Here is an 18,906-nt window from a genome sequence, read left to right as displayed (position 1 = left end):
ATATATATATATATATATATATATATATATATATATATATATATATAATAGTCATATGGATTTTTGAGATAATATTTATACCATGAAGAAAATTAAGGAGTCGAACAAAACCCAGAAGATTATGAAATCAGTGACAATAGAATAGTACGTTAATATTATTTTTTTCTGTTCCATACCAGGGGACTCTTCTAATATGAGGCAAAGATTTTGGATTTTCCTTTAATAAGCATGCATGTGTTTAGAGAAGGAGAGAGCCATGATCCAACTCCACAGTCAGCTGTAATTTTTAATTGCGTTGGGAAACCATAAAGACCACTTGGCACTATGTCTGTAGAGAGCAGAAGAGACAAGATGGAGGTGGGCAACAGTTGCCCAATTTACTCCTTTTCTTGTGACATTTTCTCTTGATACTCCATCCTTTTTCTTCAGATGTTTCATTTGTCCAGTGGTCTCCGGGTTCCTTTGTTAGATGTTTTTATTCTCCTGGAAAGACAAAAATAAAACTCTGATCCATCTCTAACTCTGAGTTTTCTCTTTTGGTGTGTTATATCTTTCCTGGGGCAAATTTTTTTTTTTTTTTGGCAATAAAAAACATGTTAGTTTTTAATTGAGAATTAAAAAAAAATTCATTCAGAGGCCCTCTGTTGGTAGGCTCCTATCCTGTTCCTTGTTTTTTTTTCCCTCTTCTGATGTCCATCCTATTTGCCTTTCTGAATGAGGATTGATCGTCTTATCCAGGGTCCTCCTTCTTGCTTAGCTTCCTTAGATGTACAGATTTTAGTATGTTTATCCTATATTATATGTCTAATATCCACTTATAAGTGAGTATATACCTTGTGTGTCTCTCTGCTTCTGGGATACCTCACTCAGGATGATCTTTTCTGGGTATCAAAGCAGATGCTGAGGCTCATAGCCAAACTTTGGGCAGAGTGCAGGGAATCTTATGAAAGAAGGGGTAGATAGAAAGACCTGGAGGAGACAGGAGCTCCACAAGGAGAGCAACAGCACCAAGAAATCTGGGCTTAGGAATCTTTTCTGAGACTGATGCTCCAACCAAGGACCATGCATGGAATTAGCATAGAACCCCTGCACAGATGTAGCCATCCATGGCAGCTCTGTCTCTAAGAGGGTACCCTAGTAAGGGGAATAGGGATTGTCTCTGACATGAACTCAGTGGCAGGCTCTTTGATCACCCACCATAAGTGGGGAGCAGAGGAAGACAATGCAGCTAGTCCTGATGTGACCTGATAGGCTATGGTCAGATGGAAGGAGAGGAAGACCTCCCCTATCAGTTGACTTGGAGAGGGGCATGTGAGGAGATGAGGGAGGGATGGTGGAATTGGGAGGGGCTGAGGGAGGAGGCTACAGGTGGGATACAAAGTGAATAAACTGTAATTAATATAAAAAATAAAAATAAACAAATCTTAAAAATTCCTTTGAAAATTTGCTTCATACCCTCACCAGCATGAGTAGCCAACATGTTTCATTGATATTAGCCATCCCAATAGTATAATATAATCTCAAAATAGTTTTGATTTGCATATCTCTAATGACCAAGGATGTTGAACATGTCCTTAATTACTTCTCAATCATTTGAAGTTGTTTTGTTTTTTGAGAATTCTCTGTTCGCTGTTGTATTGCATTTTTAATTAAGTTATTTGTTTACTTAATATCTAGTTTTTTGTTTTGCCTTGTTTTGTTTGTTCTTTGTGTATTTTGGTTATTAGCCCTGTATTGCATGTATACTTGGTAAAATATTTTCCCAATCTTTAGGTTGCCCACTTTGTTCAAATTTTGGTATCCTTTGCCATGAGGAAACTTTTCAGTTTCATAATGTCCCACTTATTAATTGTTGATATTAGTGCCTGTGTTATTGCTATTCTGTTCCAAAGTCTTTTCCTGTGACAATGAGGTCAGGGCTATTTCCCCATTTCTTCTTCTATCAGGTTCACTCTATCTGGTTTTATGTTGAAATCTTTGATGCATTTGCAGTTGAGTTTTGTGCAAGATGACCAATATGGACCTATCTGGGTTCTTCTACATGCAGCCATCCATTTTGGCCATCACCACTTATTGAAGATGCTGTGTTTTTCCTAGTGAGTATTTTGGTGTCTTTTAAAAAAAAATCATGTGTCCATAGGTTTCTGGATATGTGTCTTGATCTTCAGTTCAATTCCATCTACTGTCTCTGTCTTTGTGCACATACTGTGCTTTTACTTTTACTAGAGTTACATAGTACAACTTGAAATTGGGAATGGTGATACCTACAGCAGTTCTTTTTTCAGGATTGTTTTTGCTGTCTGTGTATTACATATGAAGTTAAAGATTATCCCGAGATGTCATTTTTTTTTATCTTAGCCATTCTTACAGGTATAAGATGAAATCTCAAAATAGTTTAGCTTTGCATTTCTCTGGTGACTCAAGGATGTTGAACATTTAAATGTTTCTCAGCCATCTGAGTTTTCTCTTTTGAGAATTCTGATTAGACGTGCATCCCATATTTAATCATTGTGTTTTGGTTTTATTTTCTTGATAGCTAGATTTTATTTTTAGCTCTTTATATATTTTGGACATTAGCCCTTTATCTGATGTGTAGTTTCCATTCTGCAGGCTGTTGCTTTGTCTGAATGACAGTGTCCTTTGCCATGCAGAAGCTTTTCAGTTTCATGAAAAGCTTTAGGGAATTTTCTTAGTTAGTGATTGATGGAGGAGGGCACTGCTGATCGTGGGTAGTGTCCCCCCTGCGCTAGTGCTCATGAGTTTTATAAGAAAGCAAGGTAAACCGGCTATAAGAAGCAAGCAAGTATGCAGCACCCTTGCATGGCCTCTGTATCAACAGGTTGAGGTACGGTTTGGCTTCCCTCAGTGGGGACTCAGTGTTTGTAAGTCAAATAAACCCTTTCCTCCCCAAGTTTTCTGTAATTTTAAATGGCAAACTATAATATATTCTTACAGTATACTCTATTATGACATACACTCACCATGTAGGAAGACTAAACCATTTTAATCTGTGTATCCTTCACATATTATACTTACTGTCTATGGAGAGAACATATGACATGCGTTCATTCAGGAATTTCAAAATACCAAGTTTAGTTCCTCCTTTCAATGAGTTTACTAGAAAGTCAATGGAAAAATATTTTAGAGTTCATAGTAAGGCATGGATAAAAGGACCATGGCCATTGAGAGTAAAATCTTGGAGAAGAAATCATATGTTAACTATGTCTGCTAGGTCTGTAGGGGTGACTTGAAATTTCAATCATTCCTAAGTAAAAGCCAACAAGTATTTTTCCTGATTCTCATTATTTCTTTTTAGAAATAATAAATATTTTATTTTATAAAATAATCAAATAAAACTATCTAGAGATTTGTATCAATATACACAGTTTATTTTATAGGTATACAATTTCTAGGGGATTTTCATTTTCTTGTGTTTTTATTTGCTTGTATGTTTTGGCTTTGTATTATATGGAAGAATTTGAGGCCCAAAGCAGATGGAACCTTGATTGTGAAAGATAAGTTAAAAAACTTTGATTTATTCTTATTCTTATTCTTATTTTATTTTGCTTTGCTTCTGTTTGATTTGATTTTGTTCATGTTAGGATCTAACTCAGGGCTAAACAAGTATTTTGGCACTGAGGATTCCTCTCCTTCAGCTCCTGCATTTCTGGCATTGTCTTTGAGGCAGAATTATACACTCTAGGCCTTATTCAAAAGATTAAGACCTTAGCTGGGTTTAAAGAAAGTTTCTGTTGTCATTTGCTGCTTTTAAACTATAGGGCTCAGAAGTTCTGTGATCATAGAATCCTCACAGTTCTGCATGGTCCAGCTGGGGAAGGAAACCTGTCAAGGATGCAGAGACATGTGACTTGAACAACTCAACTAGATGTCAACCAAAGACTTGAAAGACACTAAACCACCTACCTGTAAGATGCGTGCAGAATTCCAGTACCTCATTGTGAAAAGACAATAATCCCTGAACCTAGTGAACAAGGGTCTGAATAACAGTTCAAAGAATAGTAGAGTATGTGTTGTTCTTATCGCAATGTGACCAGTGGAATAAACAGAGTAGCTTACAGTGGCAAGAATGCATTCTCTTGACATTCTGGAGAAGTCTGAAATCGTGGTGTCACAAGCTTCCCTTTTCCTAAGGAACTCCAGGACAGGTGCCTTCCAGCCCTCTCCCAGCCCTTGATCTCTGGCTCTCTTAGCTGTGTTGGAAACTAGTGCTATGTCTGTAAACTAAGGCACACCAAAGACTCCTGGTAACACCCCAAGCCAGGAGAGAAGCAGGAAGATGCTTGCTAAGGGCTTAGAGTGGGAGCCAGCTCTGCCGACTTTGCTTTCCACCCTTTGTAACTTAGAGACATTGTAGTCTCCTATTTAGCCATGTATTCTGTGGCATTTTGTCACAGAAGACCCAAGAAATGATAATCTGTTCAGCATGCTAAGGGTCACTAAGATTAGGTAGATAATACTTTATTCTTTTGTTTATAAATAAAATTTAAGTATGTCTATTCACACTTTTATTATTTGTGTTTTTTTAAATTTTTTATTAATTACACTTTATTCATTTTGTATCCCCCCATAAGCCCCTCCCTCCTCCCCTCTTGATCCCACCCTCCCTCCTGTTTCTACATGAATGCCCCTCCCCAAGTCCACTGATAGGGGAGGTTTTCCTCTCCTTTCTGATCTTAGTCTATCAGTTCTCCTCAAAAGTGGCTACATTGTCCTCTTCTGTGGCCTGGTAGGGCTGCTCCCCTCTCAGGGGGAGGTGATCAAAGAGCAGGCCAATCACATTATGTCAGAGGCAGTCCCTCTTCCCATTTCTAGGAAACCCACTTGTACACTGACCTGCCATGGGCTACATCTGTGCAGGGGTTCTAGGTTATCTCCACTAATAGTCCTTGGTTGGAGTATGAGTCTCTGGGAAGTTCCCTGTGTTCAAATTTTCTTGTTCTGTTGCTCTCCTTGTGGAGTTCCTGTCCTCTCCAGCTCTTACTGTTTCCCACTTTTTACATAAAATTCCATTCACTCTGCCCTACAGTTGGCCATCAGGCTCAGCATCTGCTTTGATAGTCTTCAGGGCAGAGGCTTTCAGAGGCCCTCTGGGTTAGGTTCCTAGTTTGTTTCCTGTTTTCTTCTTCTGGCTTTCAGAGGCCCTCTGTAGCAGGTTTCTAGGTTGTTTCTTGTTTTGTTTTTCTTCTGATGTCCATCCTCTTTGCCTTTCAGGTGGGGATTGAACATTTCAGTTAGGGTCCTCTCTCTTGCTTGTTTTCTTTAGATGCATAGATTTTAGTAGGTTTGTCCTATGTTGTATGTCTTTATGAGTGAGTATATACCATGCGTGTCTTTTTGCTTCTGGGACAACTCACTCAGGATGATCCTTTCCAGGTCCCACCATTTACCTGCAAATTTCATGATTTCCTTATTTTTCATTGCTGAGTAATACTCCATTGTATAGATGTATCACAGTTTCTGCATCCATTCTTCAGTTGAGGGGCATCTGGGTTGTTTCCAGCTTCTGACTATTACAAATAAAGCTGCTACAAACATGGTTGAGCAAATGTCCTTTTTGTGTACTTGAGCCTCTTTTGGATATATGCCTAGGAGTGGTATGGCTGGATCTTGAGGAAGCGCTATTCCTAGTTGTCTGAGAAAGCACCAGATTGATTTCCAGAGTGGTTGTACAAGTTTACACTCCCACCAGCAGTGGAGGAGGTTTCCCCTTTCTCCACAACCTCTCCAGCATGTGTTGTCACTTGAGTTTTTTATCTTGGCCATTCTGATGGGTGTAAGTTGAAATCTCAGGGTTGTTTTGATTTGCATTTCCCTAATGGCTAATGAAGTTGAGCATTTCTTTAAGTGCTTCTCTGCCATTCGATATTGCTCTATTGAGAATTCTCTCTTTAGCTCTGTTCCCCATTTTTTAAGTGGATTACTTGGTTTGCTGCTTTTCAGCTTCTTTAGTTCTTTACATATACTGGATATGAGTCCTCTGTCAGATAAAGGGTTGGTGAAGATTCTTTCCCAATCTGTAGGCAGTCGCTTTGTTTTGATGACAGTATCCTTTGCTTTACAGAAGCTTTTCAGTTTCATGAGGTCCCATTTATTGATTGTTGCTCTTAGAGCCTGTGCTGTTGGTGTTCTGTTCAGGAAGTTTTCTCCTGTACCAATGAGTTCTAGGGTATTCCCCACTTTTTTTTCTAGCCGATTTAATGTGTCTGGTTTTATGTTGAGGTCTTTGATCCACTTGGACTTCAGTTTTGTGCAGGGTGATAAGTATGGATCTATTTTCATTTTTCTACATGTAGACATCCAGTTAGACCAGCACCATTTGTTGAAGATGCTGTCTTTTTTCCATTGTATGGTTTTGGCATCTTTGTCAAAGATCAGGTGTCCCTAAGTGTGTGGGTTTATTTCTGGGTCCTCTGTCGGTTCCATTGATCCACCATTCTGTTTCTATGCCAGTACCATGCAGTTTTTATAACTGTTGCTCTATAGTACAGCTTGAGATCAGGGATGGAGATACCCCCAGAAGATCTTTTATTGTAGAGGATTGTTTTAGCAATTCTGGGTTTCTTGTTATTCCATATGAAGTTGAGAATTTTTCTTTCCAAGTCTGTAAAGAATTGTGTTGGTAATTTGATGGGAATTGCATTGAGTCTGTAGATTGCTTTTGGTAAGATGGCCATTTATTTGTGTTTTTTTGTTATTGTTGTTGTTGTCATTTTTTTTTGGAGACAGGTTTCCCTGCATGGTTTGGCTGTCACAGAATTCACTTTGTAGACTAGGATGGCCTCAGACTCGGAGATATGCCTACTTCTGACTCTAGAGTGCTGGGATTAAAGAATGTGTCACCACACCCAGCTCATTATATTCTTTTGAAAATACTGAGCATTACCAGTTCTGAGAAGCAAACAAATCCCAGGGATTTAACTGAATATTTTATAATTAAGTTTATAAATAAAACAGAAGCACACATAATTGATAAGTCAAACAGTCTTCCAACATTTGCACCTGGAATATACCTAGTATTTGTTGGAAAACTCCATTAATAAGTTTAATGTAATAAGTTAGGGAACATTTTTAATAAATAGAGGCTAGAGAATTAATTCACTCTCTGAAATGAATCCAGTACAGAAAAGAATCATAATCTATCTATATATGTCTGTTTTAAAAAGCTTAATTATGATATGGGACATGCAGATAGTCACCAGAGCCAAATAGTGGTTGAGATGCTGAGGAGATAGCCTGTCAGTACAGCCCTTGTGAGGAAGCATGAGGACCAGAGGTCAATTCCCATTCTCCTTGTTAGGCTGGGCATGGTGGCCACACGTGTGGGCCCAGAACTGACAGGGTGAAGATGGGAGGACCCCCAGGGCTTGCGGGCTAGCCAGTCTTGTCTAATGGATGGAGCACAGTTAAGGAGACAGCCAACCTCAACCCATAGCCTCTACATGCATGTACAGACACATAAGAAATAAGTAAATAAATAAATAAATATTGTATGCTGTAAATAGATTACTTTGGTCCAGTATTATTTTTTATTTCTCATGTGAGGTTATTTAGAATATTAGCTATTGAATGCATTATAGTGAATTAAAAGTAGATAGGACATTGGGCTAGAGAGATGACAGCCATTAAGGCTGAGCTCACAACAACAGCAGAAATGTAGATAGGATAAAAGTACAGGTAACAGTCGTTTATAAAAGGCTCAAATCATGACTGTATTATATATTTGTTAACAGGGGCATTTTAAGTTACTACTAGCCAGCCAATTGTAACTAACCAATTGTAATTGTTCTACTGGCAATGTATAACGTGTTTGCCAAATAGCTGTACTGCAAGTGTAAGTCAAGTGTCTATAGAAATTCAACTTTAAAACAACTGTAAACAGCTCAAAAGCTGTAATGACCATAAAAATGGTAAATACTATGTCTAATGTATATATATTTAGGTAGTTGTTGCTACATGTAGATTTTCAAATTAGCTATGTCACGTCCTCTCTTAATTTATATGGGCTATCAATCATTCTGTTCCGGCACCTGCTCCACCTCTGTTAGATTATCATTCTGCGTTAAATCGACAAACAAAACAGTAGTAATTCGTGTCTAGGTTCTATTCAAAAGTAGTTTAGGAGGATTATACATTTATTTTTATTTTCTTCGCTTTCATAGGACTTTAGCCAAATCTTTCTCTAAAATATCAAATGAACTTCTGAGTCATCGGTGACATGAATGCCATTCTTTCAATTTTGCATGGATTCATAATGTAACAGTTGGTAAAACAAAGCCCTCTATCATTATATTAAAGATTTTTGTGCCAAGAGAGTTGACTAAAGCTTTACTTCTTTCTTAGTTTTTAATGGGAGGACTGTGGGTGTAAGATGACAAAAACAATTTCTTTTGGTTGATCTTGGCCCAGACCTTCATAATAACTGTGCTCCAACTATTTTATGCATCTTTTACAAAGCTTGGAGTACTTTTTCTCTAATTGGCAAACATTAGCTCTTTAACTGCTAAAGTATGCCATGTAAACAGATGGCTAGTCTTCAAGAGTTGGTATGTAAAAGTGGCATCTGGTATTTGTGCCAGCCTTCTTCAGAGCTATAGGGTAAGAAAATTCCTAAAGACCTTAGTGTCACTATCATCTGGTGAAGTAGCTGAGTAGCATTGAAATCTACACAACTGAGTAATAGTAATTTTGAATTGTACTGGTACTAGGGAGCAGATACCATAATGGAGGAGCCAGTCAGTGTTCTGTGTACTTGAAATGTACTTTGTCTCATTTAGTCCTCATAATTGTCCTAAAGTTTCCAGACTGTTAGTAAACTTGATGCACCAGAGTATAAAAACTAAGGCAACTATCTTTTTTATAACCTGCAAGGGTCACAGAGCTAGCAGAGATAAGCAAGCAAGCAAGCAAACAAACAAATTAAAAATAAAGCAGGAAGAGCCAGTCTGGCTTCAGTATTAGAGATAATGACACATTCTGTTTTTTGCGAGACTCAGGAAAGCAGGAGTACATGGTGGTTCCTGGCTATCGTTCCAGTCCTTGGAAGGTGGAGACAAGAAAGATAATGAGTTCCAAGCCAGCCTGGGTTATATGAGACTCTGTTTGGGAAGCAAAAACCAACTGAAGGAATTAATGATGAAGTTTTAAACAAAGATTTGTCTTTACATGGAAAATTTGAAAACTTCATGAAAACTGAATGAAGGAACCATTGGCTGCGACCAAACTCACTAGATGGACTGTTCTGTTTTCGTTTGTGCAATATGCAGCAGGAACTGTGAGCTTGATGTCACAAATGTGTATCAAATAAGATGTCCCACTTGAGATCCTTTTCACCTCTTTGCAACTAAATATTAAAGTTTATGTCCCCTTTGGGGTGTTGAAATCCTAATTTCAAAAGTAATAGAAATTAGCGGTGATTAGGAAAAGGGTTGGAGCCAGTGAGAAATGGGCATATGACCCTAGGTACGTTCCACACCCCCTCTGCTAAGTGAGAAGGCAGTAGACAGGTACCATCCAGGAGCCAGGAAGAAATGTCCCTCTAGACCCTAAAGGACAGTATCTTGGGTTTCCCTTAATCTTTGATTTGGCAAACTCCAGATCTGTGTGAATTGTGTTTTTGTTGTTTTTACAGCACCAAGAGAGTAGTTTTCTGGCACCTTAAAAGTTGCTTAGCATTTATCACATCAGAATCTCAGCTTTTTTAATTTTAATTTTAATTTCTTATATTAATTATATTTTATTTACCATGTATCCCAGCTGTAGCCCCCTCCCTCAGCCCCTCCCAATTTCACCCTCCCTCCCTTATCTCCTTCTATGCCCCTCTCCAAGTCCACTGATAAGGGAGGTCCTCCTCACCCTCCTTCTGACCCTGCTCTATCATATCTCATCAGGACTGGCTGCATTGTCTTCCTCTGTGGCTGCTCCACCATCAGAGGGAGGTGATCAAAGAGCCAGCAACAGAGTTCATGTCAGAGACAGTCCCTGTTCCCCTTACTAGGGTACCCACTTGGAACTGAGCTGCCATGGGCTACATCTCAGCAAGGGTTCTAGGTTATCTCCATGCATGGTCCTTGGTTGGATTATCAGTCTGAGAAAATACCCCTAGGCCCAGATTTCTTGGTGCTGTTGCTCTCCTTGTAGAGCTCCTGTCCCCTCCAGGTCTTTCTCTCTCCCCCTTCTTTCATAAGATTCCCTGCACTCTGCCCAAAATTTGGCTATGAGTCTCAGCATCTGCTTTGATAACCTATTGAGTAGAGTCTTACCCCAGAAGCAGAGAGACACACAAGGTATATACTCACTTACAAGAGGATATTAAACATATAATATAGGATAAACATACTAAAATCTATACACCTAAAGAAGCTGGGCAAGAAGGAGGATCCTGGGTAAGATTATCAATCCTCATTCAGAAAGGTAAATGGGATGGACATCAGAAGAGGGGGAAAACAGGGAACAGGACAGGAGCATACCAGAGAGGGCTTCACAATATCAGCTTCTTGAATAAGATATTTTTTTTTTCAATTTGACAAGCTGTGACTCTTTATTAGCTGAACACACTACAAAATACCATCGGTGACACCTTAGTTCATCCGTTTAATAGCTTATTTATTAGGTCTTCCCTGTTGCCAGCATCCCTAACTTCAGCCCACCTCATGGAGAAGATAATTTGAAGGGCCAAGGGAAATTATTCACTTCCATGAAGAGTTTTCCAACTGTACAGTTCTCATGATTAGATCCTCCATGTAGGTGATCTTTCTTACTACCAAGAGATTGAGCAATCAGGAATTATCTTTCAAGGCAATTCGCTTCTTACTGATTTTACCATAGCCTCGTTTGTAGACTAGCTCATTTACAGACCAGATCAGGGTACTCTCATGCAATATACAGTTTCACAATTCTCAGCATGTTACGTGAAGCTTTCTTGAGCTTAACAAAGGTGCCATTCAATAACTGAAGAAGATGGAGAAGCTGCAATACCTCATAGACATTTGGGCTCACATCATGAATATCCCAGGAATCTGATGGCAAATGCCAGTTTTGGTTCTGTAGGCATGTAAAAGTTTCCAGCATTCCTTGCCATCCTGGCCACCCTAATCTCAGTGGGGTACCTCTGCCTGGTGCCTTGTGACAGCCCCTGGCCTTCTCACAGATAAGCTTCCTCCTTGCCTTTCACTGTGTCTTCAGGGCAAAGCTCTCCATGGGTGCTTCACTTTTTTTTAATATAATTTCTTATTTATTACAATTTATTCACTTTGTATCTCAGCTGTAGCCCCACCTTCATCCCCTCCCAATCTCACCCTCCCTGTCAACTCTGCAAAATACCTTCGCTTTTTCTTAAGGGTTTCTGGCACAACAAAAGAGATGGGGGCGGGGAGTGCCTAATATAACAATCTTGACCTCATCTTTGAAGTGCTGGGTGCATGAAGCCTTCATGAAGACAGGGGTTGTTCTTTTGTATCACTGTTCTACTCCCAGCACCTTGACCTGTGCATGGTAGATTCTTGATTAAAAGCTTGGATGAATGAGTGGAAGAATCAACTGTGTAGGCATTTAATAGGGGGTTAACTTTTAGACTATGTAGCAGGAAGGAATAGGTAATCAAACCAGTTCCATGAACTGCAATGAATATATGAAAAATAAGTAAATAATTTTACATAAACCAGGGTACTAGGCCTCAACAGGAATACAAAGGAATATATGAAAACCTTTCAGTTAGAGATAAGAGAGTAAAACAAAAAATAAACAATTTTTAATAAGTGTAAGAAAGATCACAAGGAACTATGCAAATAATTTACTAAGGAATGATGTATAATATTGAGGAAATAATTTCTATTTCCAAAGACACCTGAGCATTAGTACATGTGTATAGTTGAGCTTGATGAGGGGGACCTATACTGCAACACTGGTCGGAATAGGAGCACAGGAGGAGCTCAAGGCCAGCCTCCGCTTGAAAGCCAGTGCGTTATCACACAAGACCCTGTGTCAAAACAGATGACAGAAGTATGTATGTATATGGTATGTATTGTGCTGCATTATACACATTTTAATATATAATATACTATATATTCTCACATATAGTATGTTTTATATTATATATATGGAGTAACATGCATATATTTATTATTTATATGTAATTCCTACATACATAGTTGCCTTACAAGCCTTTCATTTCAGTAGAGTTTCTGTGAGTGTGTGTGGTCTATACTGTTTTATATCCTGTGTATCCTTGGGATAATTACACTAACTAAAAATGAGAATGGGATTTTGACCTGTGAATTAGGGGGAAAAGATGTAAGGATTATAACTAGGGAAATCCCCTTGATTTCATCAGCTGCTATTTCAGACTGCCGCAGGCTCATTTGAAGTTTATGCCTACTCTTGGAATTTAAGCATCTTAGGAAGGCAGAGCCCATGCATTCTAGTCACTAATGGTGGCTCAGAAAGGTTTAGAAGCCACTTTAGGTTTTAGAGTATCTTAGATGTGTTGCAGCCCCAAAATAGCATCCATGCCCATTCATTAAGTCTTCACCACTGGGCAGAATAGATCATCAGAAAAATGGGAGACACTTTCTTGATAATTTGAAGGATTCTCCTTGGGTATATTTAATTTTTTTATATGTTAACTATTTTTCAACCTGAAATAAATATCTAATCTAAATGGTTAATATGAAGATGATTTTGATCTAACTTCAAACAGAAATAATAATCTGTGTTTCTTTAGATTACCCAGTAACTCCTATCTCTTTAATGAAAAAAAAAAAAAAACTACATTGTTAACATTTGTCCTGATTACCTCTTAGGTGTCATAATGTTTCTCAGTTGACTGCCTCACTGTCTCCCACTTGCAGGGTTGAATGAGAAGCAAGTGTTTCCAACATAATGTTAAAGATTTGTAGATCTGGAATTTAATTCACAGTGAAGAAAAAATGTAACTTTGATTTATGCTCATTAAAATATAAAGGGATTTTGATATAATTTAAATATTCATCTATCTTTCCATTCAGGCATGACTACAAAAATCATGTTGAGTGTGTATTAAATCTACAGAGTTAAGATTCTCGTATTATTTACAGTCTAAGTACTATGACTGGAGTGATCTCCCTTATTACCACCTCACTAATTAGAGAAGTTTGTTTTATGAGGAATATTATGGGTCAGAACACAAAAGATCATTAATTTAATTATCGTTTTCTTATGACCAGTGATGGTATACATGTGGTGCTGGAATCCTGACATAACTGAAATGAGAATAAGATTATCCTCTCTCTGCAAATAGTAGAAAGATGGATGATGTTACAGTCACTGTGTGCTACCCCATCACTGTGTGCCTTTCAAGAGTGAACATGTCTTACAATTCAGGATTATGTCTAGACTAGGGACTGTCAGAGACTGTCAAGGCCTTTTTATGTCTCTGGCCCTCTTTTTAAAAATTATTTATTTTACTTTTGAGATTATAATATAATGACATCATTCCTCTTCCCTCTTCTCCTCTCTGACCAAAACATACCTTCTTTTACTTCAAATCTATGGCCTCTGTTTTCATTAATTTTTTCAGTGAACATGTATGTAAGTGTATACAAATATATTAGTAAAACCTGCTCAGTCTGTGTGAAGCTACTGTGTGTATGTCTTCAGGGCTGTCCATTTGATATCAGATAACCTATTATTGAGGTACTCTGCCCTGGGGAAGTCTTTCTCCCACTCCCAGCATTCCTTAGTTTCCTGTAGTTCTTTGTGTAGAGTTGAGGTCTGGTCATTTTCAATTCACTCGGGTCTCTCTACTCTTCTTCAACTTTCTTTTTTTTTATTTTTTATTTTTTTTCTTAATTTTATTTTTCTCATTAGTTACATTTTGTTAATTCTGTATCCCAGCTGTATCCCTCATTCCCTCCCCAATCCCACCCTCCCTCCCTCATCTCCTCCCTGCCCCTTTCCTAGTCCACTGATAAGGGAGGACCTCCTCCCTTTCATATGACTCCATTTTGTCAGGTATTTTCAGGACTGGCTGCAAAGTCCTCCTCTGTGGCCTAACAGGACTGCTCTTCCCTTGGGAGGTGGGGAGGTCAAAGAGCCAGTCATTGTGGCAAGGGGCACGGTGGAGAGGAGGGATGGAGGGAGGGACTGGGAGGGAATGAGGGATCGGGACACGGCTGGGGTACAGAGTTAATAAAATGTAACTGATAAGAAAAAATAAAATACAAAAAATAAATAAATAAATAAATAAATAAATAAATAAAAATAAATAAATAAATAAATAAATTCCTTAAAGAAAAAAGAAATAGTTCTTGTTCCCCTCACTATGGGAAACCAATTGATTACTGAGCTATCACGGGTTGTACTGTGGATCTGAGTCTCTATGGCTAGCACTGTATTGGGCGTATGCTCTGGCGGGGTGGTGGTGGTAGTGGGGGGGGGTGTTCCTCTGGTCAAGAGCTCGGCGAGAGGGCCCTAGATGGGGTGTGTTCTCTGAGTGGTGGCATTCAGCAGGTTGTTACTACTCTCCGATGCATGCGGCTGCGGGGTCTGGAGCCCTGCCTCCCTGCCTCCCTGCCTCCGCCCGTCTTGGGTCCCAGAAGCTGAGCTTTGCGGCTTTGGTATCCGGGAAGAATTGTATTGTGGATCTGAGTCTCTGTGGTTAGTGCTCAGTGGTTGGAGCTCTGTGATTGGGCCTGCGCTCCTCCTGTGAGGAGGTTTCTGGGGTTATTGCGCTCTGACCGCTTGGGACTTGAGCTCCACTGCACTTCCTGCTGAGGTCTAGCTCGGGATCACAGCAGCAGGATGGTGGAGGGGACACTCCGCGGGTCCAGAGGGCCCTGAGTGGGGCCAGGTGGGACATGTGTCCAAGGAGGGAACTGGTGTTCAACGGGTGGTTACAGCAGACAGCTGCTGTAAGGGGCCCGGAGCACTGTCTCTGCTGCCTTGATCTCCCGGATGTGAGCTTTGTGCTCAGCTGCCTGGTGCTGTGTGCAGGTTTCCTCCTCGGGAGGCCTGGACAAGGGAAGCGCCCTATTTCCTTCCTGAAGAAGTCCGCGCCTGATCTAAATCTACTAGCACTCCACGCTTCTGTGGTGGCCCCTCTCCTTTGGAAAGCCCAAAAGTCCAAATTCTAGCTTCGATTGACTCTCCACTCACCAATTTCGGATATTCAAGTCTTCTGCCTCTCCAAAACAGTGCACTCTGCTCGCTGCCATCTTGGAGTCCTCCCTTCTTCAACTTTCACATGTCTGCCTACCTGCAGACTAATGTTAAGAAAGAGATGGATTTTCTCTTGAGTATTTTAATTTACATCCACTTCTCAAGAGAGCCTCGTTCACTTCAGGGTAGCCAGAATTCTAGAGAGTGAGTGAAGAACACAAGGCCTCCCAAAGCTGAGGGATGAAACTGGTATATCCTCACTTCCGCTGAAGTCTACTGGCCGGCCAGTTGCCAGACCAGACAGATCTAAGCAGCATGGAAATACATCTCATCAGAATAGATGAGGCCTGTGTGAAGTGTGTTGTTCTGATTATTTTGATAGGAGCACAGGATATGCTAAGCTGATTTAATTGAAGAAGTGAAAATTTTAGAATTGGTAGTAGGAAATGAAGTTGGATGGGTAGAAAGAAGAGCAGACAGTGCGGAGAGTTTTATGTCATCCCTGTTTTTCCTAGAGAAACCACTATCTGGTGGACAGAAGGGACTGAGAGAATAGTTGTGACTCCAGATAGAGGCAGTGCAAAGTGCTCATCCCATGGGGTGGCGTGACTATGGAAGTCTCTCACCCAAACACACCCAGTCAGGACAGTGTTACATCCTTGAGAAACATTGTAGGTTTTCCACGAGGCTGGTGTCAGGTCCTGGGCCCTGTTAGCAGTGTCAAATATGAGTATCATCTCAAGAAAGGGGGCTCAAATTCACTCACAAAGCGCTCTCCTGCTCCTCCTGACATTCACACTTTCCTTGATCCCAGGTGTGAACATGGAAACAATCCAGAAGCTCACATATAATTTTTTAAAATCTACTCTTTTCTGTGTTTTGCATACTTAGAAGATACTCCCTTTCACTGAGGGTGGTTTGGGGTGTATATAATATTTTTTAATTATCACACGTATGTAATATTGAACATGTGAGTGTAACAATTTCAGGTAAGTTCCAAAAAAAGCTACATTAATATGTATAAGAATTACAAACTTGCAATCTAATACAACATAAAACAAAATTTATTGTAAATGAAAAGGTTTTTTTTTCTTTCTTTCAGAAAATTATTTTGTTGCCTTTAGTAAGACACTTTGAATCAACATGCTGTTACCCTCAAACCCCTTTAAGATGCTTTTCCTCAGGGATAGAGACCCCAGAACATGGTCGCTTCTTTAGCTTATATGCCCAATAAGTGTGCTTTATGGGCTCCTAGAGAATTCACAGGCTTCCCTGTGAATTCTCTTTTGGAAAGTCTCTTGTTTTCCCGGTATCTTACAAGTGGTGGTAAGTGCAGTATGGATGGGCTTGGTAGCTTTTCCTTGTCAGAGCTGGGATTTCTGGAGGCATGTGTATTTCACAGTAGTGATGGTCAAAACTTATTAAGAATGGAGATGAGTTGATCCCACCCTTTTTACTTAGTGGTGGGTATAATGGTCCCCAAACTTCCCCAGAGTCTGACTGGTATAGAAAGAACACACACCCTCAGTTTCTCGGTAACTGTTTCTCTTACAATCATGATCTTCTAAGGAGCTGGACTGTGTTGAGTCTGTGTCATGGTGCTGGCTTGTGTGGAATGCACACTGCATTTGTTCTGGCAAGTGGGTATTTAAGTATTTCTCTGAGCATATTCCAGGAATTTATATCCTGCAGCTGCCTCTTTTCTAATCACTTGCCTTCCATTTCCTAGTTTTCTCCATTGGTGGCTGAGAATTGGCTTACCCCTCCTGTGCATGTACTCAGGGATGGGCTTCGCCACAAAATCAACTGTGGTTTACTTATGTCAGTTGTAATGATCAAGCTCATTTCATGGATCCATTAAATATAAATGTGCGAAGGAGTTTCAGCCAGAAGCATGTGGGGAAGATCCATAAATATTGGGAAAAATCTTTTCCCTCTTTCTTAAAGGGAAATGTGAGAGTCAAAATGTTGCTTTGCACCTCAGGGTGCTGTGTGCCTATGGATAATTAGAACAGTAACCATCCTCAGAGATCACCAGGGAACCCAAATTAAGAGAAAAGCCAACGTACTTTAGAAGGCAGAATGGAAAGAAGTAAAAAGACAGGGACTTTTAGACTATTAGATTTTCCAACCTAGTTGTATGTTCAGTTTCCCTTCATCTACGTGCAAGGGTCTACGGAATAAAGAACGTGAAATCTATAGGTACTAAAAGTCCATGTATTGAATAAATGTTTTTAAAGGAACAAATTACAGTGGCCTCAATTATTCATTCCTTCTTTCTGCCCCATTTAACTATGCTGGCCCCAGGGTAGAAGACTCTTTGCTCTAGTTCTGATAAAATGGATGCAATCGACAACCATCCCTTGTGGGCTAATAAGGATGCTTAAAGAGAGCTATTCTGTTTCTGTGCTAGGAAAAAATAAAACGGTGGAAATAGACACACATTTCTGAAAATATCTTACTTAACAGATACATTGATAATTACAAAAGCTCACTGTGTGGCAAGAGCTCAGAATTTATTGTGTCTCAGGGATGAGTGACTCTTGCCCCTCTCCTGAGATTGTACCATTAGCACAGGGTTTCCCAATCTTATTTGTGTCATTTTGAGCTAGGAATATCTAACTCATAAGAGATCATTCTCTGCATTTCATGATATTTAGTTGCATGTCTGTTTTGCAGCCATGATACGCCAGTAACAATCTCCCATTACTGTGATAACTAAAAAGACACTCCTAAAAATATGTCACCCCTGAGAAGGCAGAGTTATATCTGCTTCAGCGCCGCCGTTAGCTATAGGGGGCATTTTGTTCTTAGACTATGGCAAAGGAGAAGGAATGTTTTAACCACTATGGCCTTAGCTCCTTCATGTTATAACATGAAAAATTCAGTGAATTTATAAATTTTCGCAAATTGTTCCCTTCAACCGAACAAGGAATCTCCTCATTTGAACCATACAAGTTTTGCTATTTAAACTTTTAACCCTTCCAAATCAGTGAAAGATTTTGGATGTGGTAGAACAAGACAATACTTGTACCAATTGAAAGACAGAGGCAGAAGGATTAGGGGTTCAAGGTTGTCCTTGACTACTTATGAAGTTTGAGTCCATCTGAACAGCCAGTCTAAAAACAACAAACATACAAACTCAGAAAATATGAAAACCATGTCAGAATCCTGTTATTTTAAATCACCTCCCAAGAGCAAACACAAATTCAACAAGTATTCCCTAAGTAACATTAAACTTCTTCAACATGTCTCATGGTTTCATTGTCAGTAGAATCAAACACTACTTCACTCTCTGAACATAAAAAGCCAGGCCACAGTAGAGGACAATGCAGCCACTTTTGATGAGAACTGATAGACTAAGATCAGAAAGAAGAGGAGAACCTCCCCTATCAGTGGACTTGGTGAGTAGCATGCATGCAGAAAGGGGAGGGAGGGTGGGATCGGCAGGGGAGAGGGAGGGACTTATGGGGGGATACAAAATGAATAAAGTGTAATTAATAAAAAATTAAAAAAAGATCACAAATTTGATAGAGGAAAAAATAAATAAATAAATAAAGTGGGTCAAATGCAGACTAAACCTCAACTAGTCAAAATTGTAGGGATTGAGAATTTTAATCAATATCTATCTGGCAAACAAATACTAACTAAAGTATTATGACCTAGTAAGTACAAAGAATGCTTTTGGAATTTTATGTAAGAAGTGGGAAATAGTAAGAGCTGGAGAGGACAGGAACTCCACAAGGAGAGCAA

General features: G+C 39.5%; 1 protein-coding gene and 1 pseudogene across 8 annotated transcripts in view; one reads left to right on the top strand and one right to left on the bottom strand.

Annotated features, from left to right (window-relative positions):
• Nucleotides 1-18,906, top strand: part of Cadps2 (calcium dependent secretion activator 2) — a 486,122-nt gene that overhangs the window by 146,077 nt on the left and 321,139 nt on the right. The window lies entirely within an intron of this gene.
• The window catches only part of LOC129677510 (60S ribosomal protein L7-like), an 8,821-nt pseudogene continuing 541 nt past the window's right edge, over nucleotides 10,627-18,906 (bottom strand).

The sequence above is a fragment of the Psammomys obesus genome, unplaced genomic scaffold, assembly GCF_907164565.1.
Source record: "Psammomys obesus unplaced genomic scaffold, mPsaObe1.curated_primary_1811, whole genome shotgun sequence".
Taxonomy (NCBI): domain Eukaryota; kingdom Metazoa; phylum Chordata; class Mammalia; order Rodentia; family Muridae; genus Psammomys; species Psammomys obesus.
Note: the sequence above shows the minus strand (reverse complement) of the source record. Positions and strands in the feature narration are given on the sequence as shown.